The following is a 19,311-nucleotide window of genomic DNA, read 5'->3' as shown; positions in this document are numbered from 1 at the left end:
ATTACCTTATTTATTTTTATTTTCCTCAAGACATTTCTTCGATTTTATTTATTCATGGAATTACTTACAGAATAACTTTGACATGTATTTATTATTTGTAAACAATGTAGGCAACAATATAAACACAAAATAATCGTATTTTCCTCAAGACATTCTGCAATGCCTCACCAAATAAACTTTAGGTAAAAATTACCCCACGACCACAGAAACGTGTCTTTTTATTTTTCTTCTCATTCTTTTTACTAGATTCTACCGATCAACATACTAACTAGATTATATTCTTCTACTTTATAATTTTTTTTAAATGTAAACCATGATGCCTTGTTGTGTATATAGGCCTACTGGCTGTATTATAATAATACAAAATATATATTCATGTAAATAAGTTAAACTAAAAGTCTAGGACCCGGCAATCTCGCGAGACTGACAAGACTTCCTTCCTGTTCTCTGGATGTAAACAACGCCATTTCAGGATGTGGAATGCTGTTAGGGGATTAGCTGCGGGCTACAACGTCTTTTGGAACTATAAATAGATGATTTATGAAGAAAAAAGTAACTTTGCAGCGGTGAAAATTAGCGCTTTTGGAGGACTGCAAATTACCCCCGTTTTGGCTGTGGGGAGGGTTCTGGAGGAGTCCTGAGTTGTATGGAAAATCGAGCACTATGACAAAAATCCATCATACAAGGTATGTACATACGTGATAAAAGGCTGATTAAGGATTAATATGTTTTATTCTGGAATTTTCCTTTAATATATTCAAGTAACTTAATTAAGAAGCCCCGTCTTCAAAATATTATATACTGTAATTGTCGGACTATAAGCCGCTGCTTTTTTCCCATGTTTTGAACCCTGCGGCTTATACAACGGTGCGGCTTATATAAAGATTTTTACAGCTAACGACCAGTTCGTTTTACAATGGTCTTTAACTCATTCTGTGCCAATCACGTGTATACACGTGATATATTAGCGCATCCCACAGTGCCAATCACGTGTATACACGTGATTCAAAAAAAAAAAAAAAAAAAAAAAAAAAAAAATTGAAAAAATTTTTTTGAATTTTTTTTTTTGGACCCCATCAAAACTAGTGAACATGATTTCAATCGCAATTTTGCATGTTTAACCCCCATACAACCCCCATACAACTCAGGTAGCAGACCTCCAAGCTCACAACAGTGTAAAACATAATGGCTATTATCTCAAGAATGCCTGAACGGATTTCCAATCGGATTTTTTTGTTTGAAAGCTGTGAACAAACTCCACAAACCCACAACAATGCAATCCAGGATTGCATTGGATTTTTTAGAGCTCATTCTTCTCTGTTTTTTTCCCATGCATGAGGTGTGCAAGGTTTAATCATGGCTAAGTTGACGAAAATAAGGCTTTTAAAATGCTTGGTAGCCAATAGCTAACTTCAAGCTAACTTCATCCTCTTCCTGTACATGCACAAAGGAAAGTGTTTAGGCAAGTCATGGCTGCAGGGCTTCTGCATATACCAGCATATCTCTATGGGATTGTCTGTGGCACACTTGGCCCCCTCTAGTGGTGAAAGGGTGGCATTAAATGAGTTAACAAGGATTTATATATAGCTTTACAGCCAACGGCCACCAGGGGCACTCTAGCAGGAAGCAGGAAGGACACCTGCGGCTTATAGTCAGGTGTGGCTTATATATGTAAGCATTCGTTTTTTATCCTAAATTTAGCTGGTGCGGCTTATATTCAGGTGCGGCTTATAGTCCAGTAATTACGGTAGCACATAAGCGAGGGGCGGCATATCTCAGGGGTAGAGAAACCACTAGAAAAGAAAATTCCTACGAAATTTTAAGTGTGCCTGCAGCTCGCTAAGTGTGTGCATTGGCATTTTTAATATTAACATTTGTAGCATTAGCATTTGTAGCACTAGCATTAACATGTTTTAACATTAGCATTTTAGCGTTAGCATTTGCATTAGCAGCTGTGGGACGACCCACCGACTTTGAGACCAGTAACGTGTTGGGAAGTGGGGTTATGGTTGTTTAAAGCACAGCCAAAAGGAAGGCATAGGGGGTGGGGCTTAAGCAATTACAGATCATTCTTATTGGCCGTGTAAGTACACACACCAAATCCCGAGACAGTACAATGCTGCAAACTGGAGTTATAGCTGTTTAAAGCTCAGCCAATAGGAAGAGAAGGGGCGGGGCTTCAACAATTACAGCTCATCCCTATTGGCTGTCTAAGTACACACAGCGAGTTCCGAGACGGTACCATGCTGCAAACTGGGGTTATAGCTGTTTAAAGCTCAGCCAATATAGTATACAGAGGGGGCGGGACTTAATCAATTACAGCTCGTCCCTATGGGGCTGTTAAGTCTGAAATTTTTTTGTAGGCAGAGGAGAACTTTTGCCCCCCAAAAAAGCGAATCTTTTTACTATTTTTACCATTTACACATTTTTCTTCTCTTTGTTGTTGAAAGGAAAGTGGTAGAATTATACTTTAGTCGCTATTTTTGTCTCGGATCTGTTGAAATAGCGAGGGACAGATATTGACAATAAATCTGCTTGGAGTTCTGACTACAAAATGATGTCACGGCTTAAAAGCCCCATTGGCCGGAAAAAGTCAAAAGTTGTGTGAGCGTTTTAAGGTTTAAATCACGTTGCTAGGCAAAAGTATGCCAGAGTAAAGTGGCGCCAAAGTTTCAGTTTTTCCCCCATTCAAAGTCAATGGGGTTTTTGGGCGTCGTTTTTTGCAAATTACGTCGCCATGGTATCGCGGATCGGAAAGAAAAGTAATAGCACACCATTCCCGGCCGAGCAGCACATTTTGATGTATATATTGCGGGGGTAGCGTAAATCGTGCGGCAGTTATTACGTGCCGAAATTAGCGGGACGAATATTTAAGTGTGCCTGCCATGCAATGCAATGGCAAAACACTTATTGTAATCCGCCATACTTAACTATATATATAGTTAATCTTCCCGCAAATTTCGGCACGTAATAACTGCAGCACAATTTACGGCACCCCCACAATATATACATCAAAACGTGCGGCTCGGCCGGGAATGGGGTGCTATTACTTTTCTTTCCGATCTGCATTACCGTGGCAACGTAATTCGTAAAAAACTACGCTCAAAAACCCCCATTGACTTTGAATGGGGGACTCTGAAAAAAAAAAAAAGAAACTTTGGCCCCACATTACTCTTGACATTCTTTTGCCTAGCAACGTCACTTAAACTTTTAAAATGCACACACAACTTTGGTCTTATGAGCTGTAATTAATTAAGCCCCGCCCCCTCTGTAACAGGAAGTGCCCTTCAACAAACAGGAAGTGCCTCTATATCTCATGAACCGTTTGTCTTACAGATGTGTGGGTGGCGTCATATGACTTGATTAAGAGTCCTTAACCTTAATTGGTGTTTCCTTCGCCAAACAGGAAGTGCCCTTCGCCAAACAGGAAGTGCCTCTTTATCTCATAAACCGTTTGTCGTACAGATGCGTTGGTGGTGTCATATAGGGTTGGGGAGGTCTACCGCGGTGTCAGTGTGCTTACCGCGGTAAAAAAAGTCTATTTTTTATTGGAAAACAAGACAAGCGAGTTTTAAAACGGGGGAGAAGCGAGGACCGCATGCGCTCCATGCCGCTCTGCTCTGGGCCGTGTACCACATGTTTGGAAGCCACATACCGTACGTCACTCGGAGAGTGACGGAGACACAGACCTGCAAAGCCTGGGCAGGCAGCAGCGTCGTAGAGGAGTACAGAGCAGCGTAAACTTTCTGTTATCCACACGACACAAGGATTTTAATACATACCTTGTGTTGTAGCAGTTTCTTTTTTATTCATACGGATTACTGGCGGAGCGCGGGCCGCGTGGACTAAAACCGAAAATTAAACTATTTTACTTTTTCCACCGCGTCGCGCGTTGTGCCCCGTCCGGCGGCGCGTCAGCGATTTTATAACCTTTTCTGTCAAGTCTTGTAACTAAAACCTGTATATAGCAGCACTCAATCACTGCGATTTGAGAGTTGAGACGTGACGTGAGTTTACAAAATCACTGTACATGATCTGACTACCCGTCCTCTTCTGGTTTGTTCACACACAGCTGTTTGTGTCTGAAAAGCCCAAGTAGCTAGCCTACGTTACTATGGTAACCCGACAGTGCACAGATCTAAAAAGCTCAGAACGCGTCGCGGATGCGATGTGTTATGAGCTTGTAGATCTGCTCCTTTCAAAGCCAGACCCGCTGTGCTGTACGGAGAAGTATAACTCGGGCAGTCAGGCGGTGGAGAGGCGACTTTTGGGAAGATGATTGCAATATTTTGGCTTATCGCCGAACCTTAATTAATAGATATGGGGGTGCGGTAATTACCGCAGTACCGGTGGTAAATGGGAAGACGGTAATCGCGGTAACAAAATGTCGATACCGCCCCAGCCCTAGTGTCATATGACTTGTTTAAGAGTCCTTAACCTTAACTCATACAGGGCCAGATTTCCAAAATATGAATATGAATGTGCGCTTATAACGCCAGGAAATAGCTATTTTGTATCCCCCCAGACCACCTTAACCAGACCACCTTAACGAATGCACGTTCATCATACCATACCACCAGATGACCACTAGAGACCACCATACACCATACACTGACATGGTCCCATGTTAAGCCTGTTTAAATCCACATAACAGGATGAGACGCTGACTTGGTCCTCATTGACTTAACATGGACGGCCGCCGGTCACCATTTCAGCTCAATACTGTTCAATTCGTGCTTGATCGTCTCAAACCACCATTGGTATGGGCATCGGGACGTATATAGATGCCACACAGAAAGTTTCAGAATCAAAATCCGACCTAGTGAAGCTACGTGAGGGTCGGATGGTTGCATTGAGGCTAACGCTAGCAGAGGCCTGTTGTCAACAGGAAGCCCTGGTTTAAAGGTGACGTCATAATCGTATCCTTTTTTTTCACGGTTTACGTGTGGACATTAGCTGAGGTAAGCTAACCATTTCGCTCCGTCTATAAACACATATTAAAATCTTAAACAATGCTTTTATATAAAAGTCGCTCCGAGTCGCTCGGCACCAAACGCCATAGTGAACTAGTCGCTCGTAAAGTCGCCCGGCGCTAACTGAGTTAATTGGGGCCTATTTCGCCAAACAGGAAGTGCCCCTCACCAAACAGGAAGTGACCCTTTATCTCATGAACCGTTTGTCGTACAGACTTGTGGGTGGCATCAAATGACTTGATTAAGAGTCCTTAACCTTAATTGGGGCCTATTTTGCCAAACAGGAAGTGCCCCTCACCAAAGAGGAAGTGACCCTATATCTTGTGAACCGTTTGTCCTACAGACTTGTGGGTGATGTCAAATGACTTGATTAAGAGTCCTTAACCTTAATTGTTAAGAGTCCTTAACCTTAATTGGGGCCTATTTCACCAAACAGGAAGTGCCCCTCACCAAACAGGAAGTGCCCCTTTATCTCGTGCACCGTTTGTCGTACAGACTTGTGGGTGGCGTCAAATGACTTGATTAAGAGTCCTTAACCTTAATTGGGGCCTATTTCGCCAAACAGGAAGTGCCCCTCACCAAACAGGAAGTGACCCTATATCATAGGTCCTAAACGGACCTATGAACCGTTTGTCGTACAGACGCGTGGGTGACGTCATATGGCTTGATTAAGGGTTCTTAACCTTAATTGGGGCTTCCTTCGCCAAACAGGAAGTGCCCTTTGCCAAACAGGAAGTGCCTCTATATCTCGATAATGTTAAAGCTAATGCAAAAAATTATAAAGTTAAAAAATCTAACGCTAATCTAACGCTAATGCTAACACCAAAAAAAAAAATCTAACGCTAATGCTGACACCAACCGCTACACAAGGTTGCACACACTTAGCGATCTGCAGGCACACTTAACATTTCTTAGAAATTTTCTTTTCTAGTATTATTATTACTTAAGTATGGCGGATTACAATAAGTGTTTTGCCATTGCATGGCAGGCACACTTAATTATTAGAGCACGAACGGTTCCCGAAGGGTTCCCAGTTCGAATCCGGGCTCCCCCTGAGTTAATGTCGAAGAGTCCTTGAGCAAGACTCTGAACCCCTAATTGCTCCCGGTGAGCAGGTTGGTGCCTTGCATGGTTTCCTCCGCCACCGGTGTATGAATGTGTGCGTGAATGGGTGAATGTAATGCACAAGCCATTTGAACATGTGATTATGTTAATACAGACTTCACGCTGTAGTTGTTAGTTGAGACATCAAGTTAATAAAACAATACTATCCTGTACAACTTTAATACAGGTTATTAATAAAACAGTATATACCTATCCTGTACAACTTAACTACAGGTTATTAATAAAACAGTACATACCCATCCTGTACAACATTACTACAGGTTGCATCCTTGCATCAAACAGTCCATGTCTCTGGTCCATCTCACTGGATAGTGTAGATCTCTCCCTGTGGTGCTCTGTGGTAAACCAAAACCACCAATATAATAAAGCATTTAGTTTTCATTCAGCAACCTTACATCACCACATAGAAGAGCTTCAACAATACAGTGGTAGTTTTCACATTTAATCAAATCTAACTATTGCAGAGCACCATATTGTGGTCTAAAAGCTTTAATTCACTATAACGGAGACATATAATGCCTCCCATACCTTATAATCTGAGTTAAATGTGCTTTGCATATTCTTTGCTTTACACAAGATTTTTAAAACCCATACAAAATCATTGGTATGGGTGTTGGACTATTACGACACCCAATTACACAAGAAGACTTTGAAAACACATTTCAAATGATTTCCAAAGATCTACAGCAGGGGTCTTCAACATTTTCGGGCCAAGGACCCCTTAGTTGAGAGAGAGATGAAGCAGGGACCCCCACAACCTTTTCATAGATTCTATATAGTTTCATCGTTTGACAGCACAATCATCAGTGTTTTTTGGATGCATGTCAATTTGTGTTTTCAGATATTTAACCCCTTGAGCCGTCATTACCTAATAATCTTGACCTTTTACTCTGTACTTAGTCTGCTCTTCCCCTCTACAAACCTCTTTGCCGAAAATAGCTACAAATAGCTAAAATATCTACAAGCTCACAATGCCTCGAGCTTGTAGTCAGGGGTCGACATTATAAATGGCCCGGTGGCCCGGGTGTACCTTTTAGATTGACAGGGCCACCAGAACTCACCAGCAACTTGCCCATTTGGGCCAGTGAACATAATGCCTTGAAAATAAAATGTCAAGTAAAACGTTTATATTTAATTTCACATGTTTGTTCCCTGTGGTACTGTGTTTTGTAATTATTTCTGTGAAATCGTCTCCTAATTACCGCTAAAACATAGCGTTGCATGATCCGATCAAAGACAGAGCATATTTGCCTTCTGCGCTCACTGCTCAGTGCAGACTAGAGATGGGATTTATGGCTCTTTGAAGTGAGCCGGATCTCTGGGATCCGTTCCTTTCAAAGAACCGTTCAAAAGACTCAAGAAGGAGGCTCATTCTAGTAACTCTAGTTACTCTAAGCTCACAATGCGTCGCAAAGGGACGCATTGTGAGCTTGTAGATCTGCTATTTTCAAATAATTTTTCTACATTTATTCATTGGAAAACCTGTGAAATGAGGACATTCTGCATAATGAGTACTTTCTACTATTAAGTGCATTTTGATACCAATACTTTTGTACTTTTACTCAAGTACATTTTAATTCCAAACTTCTACTTGTGGCAGAGTATTTCTACACTGCAGTATTGATACTTTTACTCAAGAAAAGAATGTTTGTACTTTTTCCACAACTGTTCATTTAGAAAGGAACGGCTCCCTGCTGCGAACCGGATCCCATCGTTCATTTCAAAGAGCCGTTCAAAAAACTCGATTCGTTCACGAACATCCCAACTGCAGTTCACGCTCACAGCACAGCTTCACAACGCCAAAAACAACCCTCAGACTGAAGTAAAACTAGCCTAGCACATAGATTCCTCCAGCCTTCTAATTCAAGATCCCTTGAAAGGAGAGAGTCTGGTTTACCCCACCCTAGGTGGGGTTGGCAATAGGGCCTTTCTGTGTGGAGTTTGCATGTTCTCCCCGTGTCTCCTAGGGTAGATGCCCTCACAAAAACATGCAGTAGTCCTGGTTTCTATACTACCTCCCCCTAGCCAGCCAGGTGCTCCCCAATTCCCCTGGCGCGGCAGGGGGAGAGCGGAAACCGGGACTAAAGGTTAGGTAGTTGGCACTGGGTGAGAAAATGGGTTGCAAAAAAACGTGGGATAAATATATATATATATATATATATATATATATATATAAAAAAGTGGGAAACTGCGTCAACTCAAGTGTCACTGAGACATCCACTTCGGCCGCGATTTGAGCAATTAAAGGGCTTTAATACTGTATCTGATTCTGAAGTAATGATTAGATCTCTGCATCACTGTGTGCGTGAGCGTCTGGTGTGAGGAACGCTGCGTGCACGTTCCCTGCGCACATCATTCTCTACGATCGACAGGTGACAGGAGGATCTACAACATTAATTCAACACATCCAAAACGCCCATTGCTTACTAGCAGGCAGTTTAAATGGGGAGGGACTTTTGGATGGATGCGTGTGCATTGTGCAAAAAGAACAGATCTTCAAGCAAGATAAAAGACATGTTACTTGCAGCTTAATGACGTGTAAACATTTATCCGTAATTTTCCTGTACTAGTAAAGGCTGCTAAAAGTATCAAACTCCCTGTAAAATGCAACAGAAAACAGGAAATAACACCTACTCTTTTAAAATGTTTCTGGGGGAGGACCCCAGACCCCCCCACCAAAATGATCCACAGTAGGCTATTAACTAAGTTTCTGCCTCAAAATTATACGAGGTTTAGATTTGGAGAATTAAATAACACCCACCCAGTGCAACATACTGTACCTGGTTGGTGTTAGTGACTCCAAGGGTCGATACAATTATAATAATGAAAGAAATGTATTGTAATATTTGATGATTTTTTATATTTTTTTTTCTTAGGTTTTCCTGAAAGTTGGCAGCCCTGGTTGTCTCTATTTAAAAACATATTGGCTCCGATTTTGAACCTATAGTCCACAGATCTGATGTGTTGAGGGGTTTCATAACCAGGGAATTCAGCCAATCTTTACGGTTTTCTCTCTGTAAAATGTTGAGGTTGTGTGTGTTGTATTAGAATAATGGAATATCAACCATTCTAGGTCTGACAGCTACTCCTGCTGTTCAGTTCGTCATAGCAAACAAAGACTTGTTTACGAGCTTGTAGATCGGCTATTTTCACCGGATGTTCACCCCAGAACAGGGACACGACGATTGATGTGGTTAAAATAACCAGTAAACAACGAAAGAGAATAGCTTTATTGCTAACAGGGAGACAGTTAACATCCTTGGCTACTCATGTTAATAAATGTGTTAAATGTAGGTCCTGATGAGGTGACAACAATCATGTCGTTTCTAAAATCTTCTACAATGACCATGGAATTCCACAACACTACAGCTATGCTAGCAGCACTATGCTAACTGCTTAGCTTATTGTCCCTATCCACGGTGGCTTCGTATGTGACGCAGTAAAGATTCTCAACACAAACACATTCTGTAGTGAAAACAACAAGACAACATGAATTTTACCTGAAAAACGATGAATGAAGTCACTTCAAGTCTCCAGGTTTTAATCCGTTTGAAGCAAACGAGGAAAACGAAACTAAACTAAACCGCTCTTCTCGGCTTAGCATGAAAACACACTTGGACTTCCTGGTACACATCAAGGAAGTTATTGGTACACGTTCCTTGGTACACGTGTACTAACCTCGCCTACTGCAGTCGGACCCTATTGGCTTTCTGGGGACACGTGTACCACCGCCACCGCGCATGCATGCTCAGTAGATGGTCGATGCAACGTTACTTTATTGGTGGAGGAGGGGTATAACTGTCACTGAAGAAAGAAAGAAGATGCAACATTACTTCCGCCCCTTGTAGACGGTGAGCCACTGGGGTTGGTCGGTATCAACTGAGGGGATTAATGCTCATAGTGATTTTTGTCATGGTATACATGTCTAGAGTTAGAAAATATGTGATAGCCTTGCACCAGTGGTAGCTTTATGGGTGCTATCATGCATTTTATTATGTAACACTAGGCGAAAATTACATGGGTCATTATATGAAAACATACTACTTAACCCCCATATACAAAAGGTTTTTCAACTAGTTCTGGTACATCTAGGCATGCTTAAGAACACACTAAAGATGTAGGAATGTATATGTCTTATAATGCCATCATTTTCAAGATGGCTGCCTGGAGCTTAAATAGCGTTATGATACTGTTCAACCTATAGAAAGGTGGTATTGGTTATCTAACCCAAGGTTTTAGGGTTCAAGGAATGTGGCTGAATCAGTGAAATTACCATCAGTTAATTATTTATTGCCAAATCCATTGTATTACAATGATCCAATGATTGTACAACATGTTGTTAAAAACAACAATTGTATTGCAGTTGTGTGAGGGAAACTGTGAACTTAAGGTAATTCATATGGGGACCTGGGAGGGTGGGGGGCATACAGTAGGTGTAGATTTATGTTATATATTCAATTGCCAGTCAGTCTTAGGCCTATGTGCTAGGTCAGGTTAAGGTCTCTCACACCTTATCACTCCTTATCCAGGTGTCCAAGCAGGCAGCAGCTATGGTCACTGGTTAACAGAGTATTCACCTCACGATTGACAATGTTATACAGTCATTCCTCAGCTGCATTCCAATACTGTTGCAAAGTTCAGCACTGGACTGGCTGACTTTGGGTTGACAACTTAATTATTCCTACTGTATACTTCCCATTCACCAGTTTGAATGTGCAGGGGGACACCTTGTCAATAGGTTGTCACCTTTTCTCTCATGACGGATGATGACGCACATGATGAAGTACTTCTTCCGTGCTGGCCATGTGCAGTATGCTTGATATCTCACCCAGTGCCTGCTGAGATACATGTGCTCCATGCCAGAGTCTAAGCTAGAACTTGTCTGTCTGCACCATGATGGATTCTGGATCACTGTCTCTGCTCAACATAAAGAGCAGGAATGATGCTGCTCTTTATGTTGGTGCCTTGCATGGTTTCCTCTGCCATCGGTGTCATGACGCATGTGGGTGGAGCTGACTGACGCCTTCTCCAAAATGTGCAGAAACAGTAGTAGGGAGTCTAAGCACTGGTGTGTCTTGGTTGTAAACTATTGGGGTGTACACACACACACACACACACACACACACACACACACACACACACACACACACACACACACACACACACACACACACACACACACACACACACACACACACAGCATTCACGATGAGGCACCAAGATTTCCTAAATTCCTATGACCCTGATGCAGCCATCTCTGGAACCTCATCCTTACATCCTTACTGTGTGCCAGTCAGGAGAAATACCAGTTCTGTGACATGCTAATGGATATTCATCAAGTTTTTCTATTTGTTGTTCTCCCAGAGGTCAAATGTTACCTTGGCCTGACCTTTAACATGTGAGGTATTATGGATTCTACACATATGAAAACCAAAACATGAGATTACACAGGTTTTCTATACTAGGACAAGCGGATCAAATAGTGGGCATTTTGGATATTTTCTTACACACTTGCACTATATTTTGTTTAATGAATTTCACAATACATTTACTTAAAATATATGTATGTAAACATGGTTTAAAATCTTTAGGTTATTTATGAAGGACATCTTTCATGAAAACATCTAATGTAATGTAGTCACTAAACTAATAGTACAGTATGTTGTCACTGCCTGTTACCATTTCTAGAGATGCTACTTTAAACAACCTTTATGAAAAACATATAGTCTGAGCTTTATCCTTGCCAGAGAGGGTCAATACTAAGGGAGATCTGCTTGTGACTGCAATCGGTTTCTGTTCACGGATGACTCGGCTCTCTTAGTCTCAGGCAGAGATATATTGTAGGTTGAAAAGGCCCTTAACTGTGAACTAAACGAGATCTGCACCTGGCTCAATGACAACAGACTCTCAATTCATCAACTGAATATATCGTCTTTGGATCCAGTCAGAAACTGAGCAAAGTTGAGAACTTCACAATTAAAGTAGGTGACACTGTGATAGCACTGTGGGTTGCATCCTGGAGGCTAACCTATCCAGTGAAAAAATTACTACCAAGGTAATAAATAAAGTCAACCAACGAATTTGATTCTCGCAAAGGGTTGCTCCGCTGATCAATTTTAAATCTCGAAAGACCCTCGGAGGTGCACTTATTGGGCCCCTCATAAAATAGACTAAGCCCCCATGCTCCCTTTTCTCTGCCCTTATTTCTGCTTTTTCTGCTTTTGAAATTGATGTTATCCTAGATACTATGTTCTATCCGTCTGTCTTTCAATGTTATATGAGATACTTAAAGTGTGGTTCCTGTGGCTTTCTAGGATCTCCTTTTAGTTGACCTTGTACCAGTGATTTGTACTGTCATGAAACTGTACTTTTTTCTATTGCAAACTTCTAATAAATTCTTCAATCAATCAATCAAATGGATTTTGAAAACTGTGTTTTGGCATGTGATTATAAATTAAGTAATAACACACAGAAAGCTACCCCAGATGCAATGCTCTCACATATTTCCTAATCCTAAGGATGTATACCTTCCCAAAAGTCACTATGAGAATCATTGCCCCCAAGATGGTAATGATGACCCCACATTTGGGGCCCTGGCATATTATGTCATAATTATATAGTCACTATATGTCACTGCCTATAATAAAGAACAATTCTAGATGCTAATTTTAACCACCTTACTGGACAATATATAGTCTGAACTTTATCCCAAACATTTTTCAAAGAGATAGGATGAATAATAAGAGAGAACCATCAGTTTGAAGTAGAATGTTCCATTCGGATTTTGAAAAGTTCTTTTGCATGTTGTTATAAATAGAGTGATAACACACAGAAAGCTACCACAGATGCAAGGCTATCACATTTTTCCTAGTACTAGGGATGTATACCTTCCCAAAAATCACTATGAGAATCGTTCCCCCCAGATGGTACCGATGACCGAACAATGTGGAGCCATGGTTCACAGAGGATTATGTCATAATTATAGTCACTATGTTGTCACTGCCTGTAATAAAAAACAATTATAGATATGCAAATGTTAACAACATTAGTGAATAATATATAGTCTGAGCTTTATCCCAACCATTTTTCAAAGAGATAGGGTCAATATTAAGAGAGAACCATCAGTTTGAAGTAGAATGTTCCATTCGGATTTTGAAAACTGTGTTTTGGCATGTGGTTATAAAAGGAGTGATAACACACAAAAAGCTACCACCACTGCAAGGCTATCACATTTTTCCTAGTACTAGGGGTGTATACCTTCCCAAAAATCACTATGAGAATTAATCCCCCCAGATGATACCGATAACCCCATATCTACGGTGCTAGCTCACGGCCTATTGCTGGAGGAGGGGTATAACTGTCACTGAAGAAAGAAAGAAAGAAAGAAAGAAAGAAAGAAAGAAAGAAAGAAAGAAAGACTGTATAGCTGGAGAGGAACTGGTAAAGTTCGTGCACTTGGTGAAAAGTTTTAGATTTTTGGTATGGTGTTAGGTATGGGTATAAGGTTTTCAAAAACCATCGCAAACAAGTTGGGCACGCCCCCTAGTGATCTGTTTGCAATTAATCAAATATTAGATACATCAGTATATGGTTAAAACCCCAAATAATTGATAAAAGAGATTTTTCAATGGATTCTGTTACTATTGAGTATGATGAACAACATACTAAAAGTTTAGGGAAAAATGACTACCGGAAAGGTGTCATTTTCAAGATGGCGTCCACGATGGCTGCCGGGAGCTGAAAATGCCTATAAACTGGGTTTTAATGTGTAACAATTCATAATAAATCTGCACTTGTTGAACAGTTTTTGATTTTTGGTATGGTTAGTTAAAGGGATATTACACTTTCAAAGTCATTTTATCGTCTAATCAGGCTTTTATGAACATCCTGAACAGTTTTTAATTTGCTTGATTCAATATTTAGATATTTGATGTAAATGTTACCAGGCCCGACACGCCCAGGCCCTCTCCACATACACACCCATTGTAACTTCAAACTCCATTTTAACCATGATAGATTCATTAAAAACACCCGTTGTTTTTTCTGTTGACTCATACTACCCTCCTAATACGTGAGCAGGCCGTGTTTTTTCGATAACTTTTTTCATTAATTTTTAATAATTATTTGGGAAAATGAAAAATATTTAATACAAAAATGGATTATTAAAAATAAATGAAAAAAGTTATCGAAAAAACACGGCCTGCTCACGTATTAGGAGGGTAGTATGAGTCAACAGAAAAAACAACGGGTGTTTTTAATGAATCTATCATGGTTAAAATGGAGTTTGAAGTTACAATGGGTGTGTATGTGGAGAGGGCCTGGGCGTGTCGGGCCTGGTAACATTTACATCAAATATCTAAATATTGAATCAAGCAAATTAAAAACTGTTCAGGGTGTTCATAAAAGCCTGATTAGACGATAAAATGACTTTGAAAGTGTAATATCCCTTTAACTAACTAAAAGTTTAGGAAAAAATGACTACCGGAAAGGTGTCATTTTCAAGATGGCGTCCACGATGGCTGAGCTTTAAATACCTATAATCTATGAAGGACATGGGAATATGAAAAGAACATAAAAATGGAGCAATTGGCAACGCGTCGCGATGCGATGTGTTGTGAGCTTGTAGATATGCTATTTTCAAACCATTTTAGTACTATAACTTTTGGAGTACACAGAGATGCACTTGCTGCCATACTTGAAGAGCCTGATGACAGACAGCACAACAAGAGTGGACGCAGTCTGGGACACATATTTAGAGGCGAGTCTCAAATCCCAAACTCGTGTCAAGCGGGGTGGGACTGCAGGATGCCGAACACGAGTCTCAGCCAAGATATCTCTTCCAAAGGGAGCCCAATGGCAGAAGTTCCTCAAAGATAGTCAAAATAAAGACCAGCTCTTTCAATTCATCAGTCAGGAACTTAAGGAGAAAACACTTGATTCACCGTAACACCTCTTCACAACAAAGGCTGAACTTGTACTCAGCAACAAGCCTACAAACCTAACAGCCTTGTCACCATGTCAGCAAGAAGAGGCTGACACACGGATGATGCTCCATTTGCGTCATGCTGCCGAGCAAGGCCTACCTCAGGACAGTGGACAGTGATGTGGTTGTGCTGGCCATCAACCTGTTCCAGGCGCTACGCCTCTCTGAGCTGTGGATTGGCTTTGGATCAGGAAAAACATACAAAGATATACCAATCCATCACATCTCACAGATGCTGGGACCTCAAAAATGTCAAGCACTGCCCGTTTTTCACGCGTTCACAGGATGCGATGTTGTGTCATCAATGTTTGGAATTGGCAAAAAAACTGCATGGAATTCATTGGCAGCCTTTCCGGAAGTCACAGACACCCTCATTGCAATCACACAAGACCCAACCAGTCTCACACTGGAATCAGTGCACATGCAACGTCTAGAACGCTGGACTGTACTCATGTACAGTAAGAATTGCAGTGCAATCTCAGTGAATGAAGCAAGGAAGCTCCTGTTCACCCATGGCCTGAAGTCTCTGGATTCGATCCCCCCAACCCAGCATGCTTTATTCCAACATGCGAAACGTGCCCTGCACACTGCAGCTTTTGTTTGGAAGCAGTCACTCTCCAAAACTCCCAAGATCCCAGACCCCAGGGAATGGGGTTGGGAATGGAATTCCAGAACAAAAGTGTGGGTGCCATATTGGACAGATCTGGAAGATGTGAGCAAGGCATGCTCTTTGATCCTCCACTGTGGCTGTGTAGTTGCCTGCAAGGGTAATTGTAAATGCCACCGAGCTGGACGTTGTACCACACTGTGCAAGTGTGATGGGGGCTGCACAAATAATGATGAATGAGTGAAATATTTGACCAAGATTGTATAAAGCATATGTTATTTAGCATACCTAATAGAAACTGAATTTTCCATTGAAAAACCTATTTTATCAATTATTTGGGGTTTCTGTACTGAGCTATCTTATATAGCATACCCAATAGAAACTGAATTTTCCATGAACAATCTATTTTATCAATTATTTGGGGTTTCTACAATATGCTGAGCATGCCACAATTCCAAAAATAGTTAACAAGTGTATAATTGGCACTGGGTGAAAAAAATGGGTTACAAAATTGTGGGAGAAAAAAAAAATCACACCTTTCCAGTATGTGTATGTATTCTTTCCTAAGTGTATTTTGTCCATCATACCCCATAGTAATAGAATCCATTGAAAAATCTCTTTTATCAATTATTTGGGGTTTCAACCATGTACTGACCAATCTACTATTGAATTCATTGCAAACAGACCACTAGGGGGCGTGCCCAACTTGTTTGCGATGGTTTTTGAAAACCTTGTACCCATACCTAACACCATACCAAAAATCAAAAACTTTTCACCAAGTGCAGATTTATTATGAATTTGTACACATTAAAACCCAGTTTATAGGCATTTTCAGCTCCCGGCAGCCATCGTGGACGCCATCTTGAAAATGACACCTTTCCGGTAGTTATTTTTTCATAAACTTTTAGTATGTTGTTCATCATACCCAATAGTAACATAATCCATTGAAAAATCTCTTTTATCAATTATTTGGGGTTTCAACCATATACTGACGTATATAATATTTGATTCATTGCAAACAGACCACTAGGGGGCGTGCCCAACTTGTTTGCGATGGTTTCTGAAAATCTTATTCCGATACCTAACACCATACCAAAAATCAAAAACTTTTCACCAAGTGCACGAAATTGATGATTTCTGACCAGTTCCTCTCCAGCTAGTAGGTGATATTTTTCTAATGCTGAATAGAAAAATAAAATATGAACTGAACTAGTCTAGAGTCTGTCTGACTAAACATCACACAGCTATTCTGATTGATTCAACTGATTGTCAAAATAGCTGGGAGGGAATTCGTAAATAGCATGGTGTTAGGTATGGTTATAAGGTTTACAAAAACCATCGCAAACAAGTTGGGCTCGCCCCCTAGTGGTCTGTTTGCAATTAATCCAATTGAATAGGTCAGTATATGGTTAAAACCCCAAATAATTGATGAAAGAGATTTTTCAATGGATTCTGGTACTATTGGGTATGCTAAATAACACCCTAAATAATTAAGAAAAACAAACATCTGTAAAGGCATCATTTTCAAGATGGCGTCCACGATGGCTGCCGGGAGCTTAAAATGTCTATAAACTGGGATTTAATATTTAAAAAGTCATAACAATGGTGATAAGATTACATTTTTTGTCATGATGTTAGGTATGGGTATAAGGTTTTCAAAAACCATCGCAAACAAGTTAGGCTCGCCCCCTAGTGGTCTGTTTGCAATGAATCCAATTGAAAAGGTCAGTATATGGTTGAAACCCCAAATAATTGAAGGAAGAGATTTTTCAATGGATTCTGTTACTATTGATGTGCTAAATAACACCCTAAAGATGGCACATATTCCCTCCCAATTTATAGCCTATGCATTTTAAGCTCCCGTGGACGCCATCGGGAAAATGATGCCTTTCCAGTAGTTCGTTCTTCCTAAACTATTAGTAGGCCTATGTTATTTAGCATTACCAATAGTAATAGGCTATTGGATTCATTGCAAACAGGCCACTAGGGGGCGAGCCCAACTTGTTTGCGATGATTTTTGAAAACCTCATACCAAAAATCTAAATCTTATTACCAAGTGCACAATTGTCATGATTTTTTATAAATTAAATCCCAGTTTATAGGCATTTAAGCTCCCGGCAGCCATCGTGGACGCCATCTTGAAAATTATCCAGAAGTTATTTTGTACTACATTTTTAGTATGTTATTTAGCAAACCCAATAGTACCAGAATCCATTGACAAATCTCTTCCATGAATTATTTGGGGTTTCATACTGACCTATCTAATATTTGATTAATCGCAAACAGACCACTAGGAGGCGAGCCCAATTTGTTTCGATGGTTTTTGTAAACCTTATAACCATACCTAACACCATACCAAAGTTGATGTTTTTTGACGGATTCCCTCCCCGCAAAAAAGTTAACCACATGAACCCTGCTGTCCTGTTCTGGGGTTGCCTGGTTCCAGACCATAGACCCCGCCCACTCTCAGAGTGGACTGTTTCTCTGGTCTGGAGCTGAGTACATGAATCGGCAGTTTAGCAGCCAAAAACTGTGGCTAATGAGCGCGGGGGGGGGGGGGGGGGGGGGGGGGGGTGTTAACGAATATATCCAATCCGCGCAGCAGTAAGTTGAAACGATTCAAACGAATTTCACACACACAGGCAGGCTGAGGCAGGCACACACACACACACACACGCGCGCGCTGATTTCACAGAGCTGTTAATGTTGATTACATGTTTCTGGTCGCAGTTATGTGTGGAAGCAGTCACTGGCACAGACAGAGCCACACACTCAATCACACACACACACGCCGCGACCATGGGTCGCGTTCAACGTGCGTCGCGTTCACCGTGCGTCGTGATCACCTCGTGCACGCTCACAAAAAGTCTGAAATCAGGCTAGTTCTGGGGAGAACAATTGGAAAAACAGCAGATCTACAAGCTCACAACACACCATGTTTTCAGTGAAGTGGATAACTGTAAATAATAAATATATATTTCAATAGAGAACCGAACCACTGGTGATTTTACTCTGCATCTGATGACGGTTAAACAGAACAAATTCATCCAAAGAGTAAAGAAAATAACAAATTTAAATCAATTTCTCCAAGCACAGTCGTTATCAAATGTATGTAACTCAATATCATAAATAAACAACAGTCACATGCCTGAGATCTCAGAGCTGATTTGTTTGTTTTTTAGAAAGGATTTGACAGAGCTACGGCTTTGTAAGATCATTGATTTCATTCAAATAATTGTTGCTTGTATTCATTAAATGTTGTTTGTCTTGGATCCTGGTGTTTAATTCAGCCAACAGTCCAGACACAGAATAAAAAAGCAAAGCCAACAGAGTCCGACGTGCTACACTTCACACTACTGGACAGCTGGTCAAGACCAACCACACATCAACTAACTGTTGATACATGAAATAATATATTCCTGGCTTCTGACCATATTCACAGAGAATATTTCACCAAATGCCTGATTCAAAGTTGAGAGTTATCAAAGTCGTGTGCATTCCTAACACTATAATTCTCCATAGGGAACCACTGCTTGTCATGGAATCATTGGTATAGGAATGCAACAGTCTCCATGGGGGGAGTACATAGAAATAAAGTATATTTTTCTTTTGGGTGAACTATC

This window comes from Nannobrachium achirus, assembly GCF_963921795.1.
Source record: "Nannobrachium achirus genome assembly, chromosome: 1".
Classification (NCBI taxonomy): domain Eukaryota; kingdom Metazoa; phylum Chordata; class Actinopteri; order Myctophiformes; family Myctophidae; genus Nannobrachium; species Nannobrachium achirus.
The sequence above is the reverse complement of the archived record's forward strand: the minus strand, read 5'-3'. Positions refer to the sequence as shown.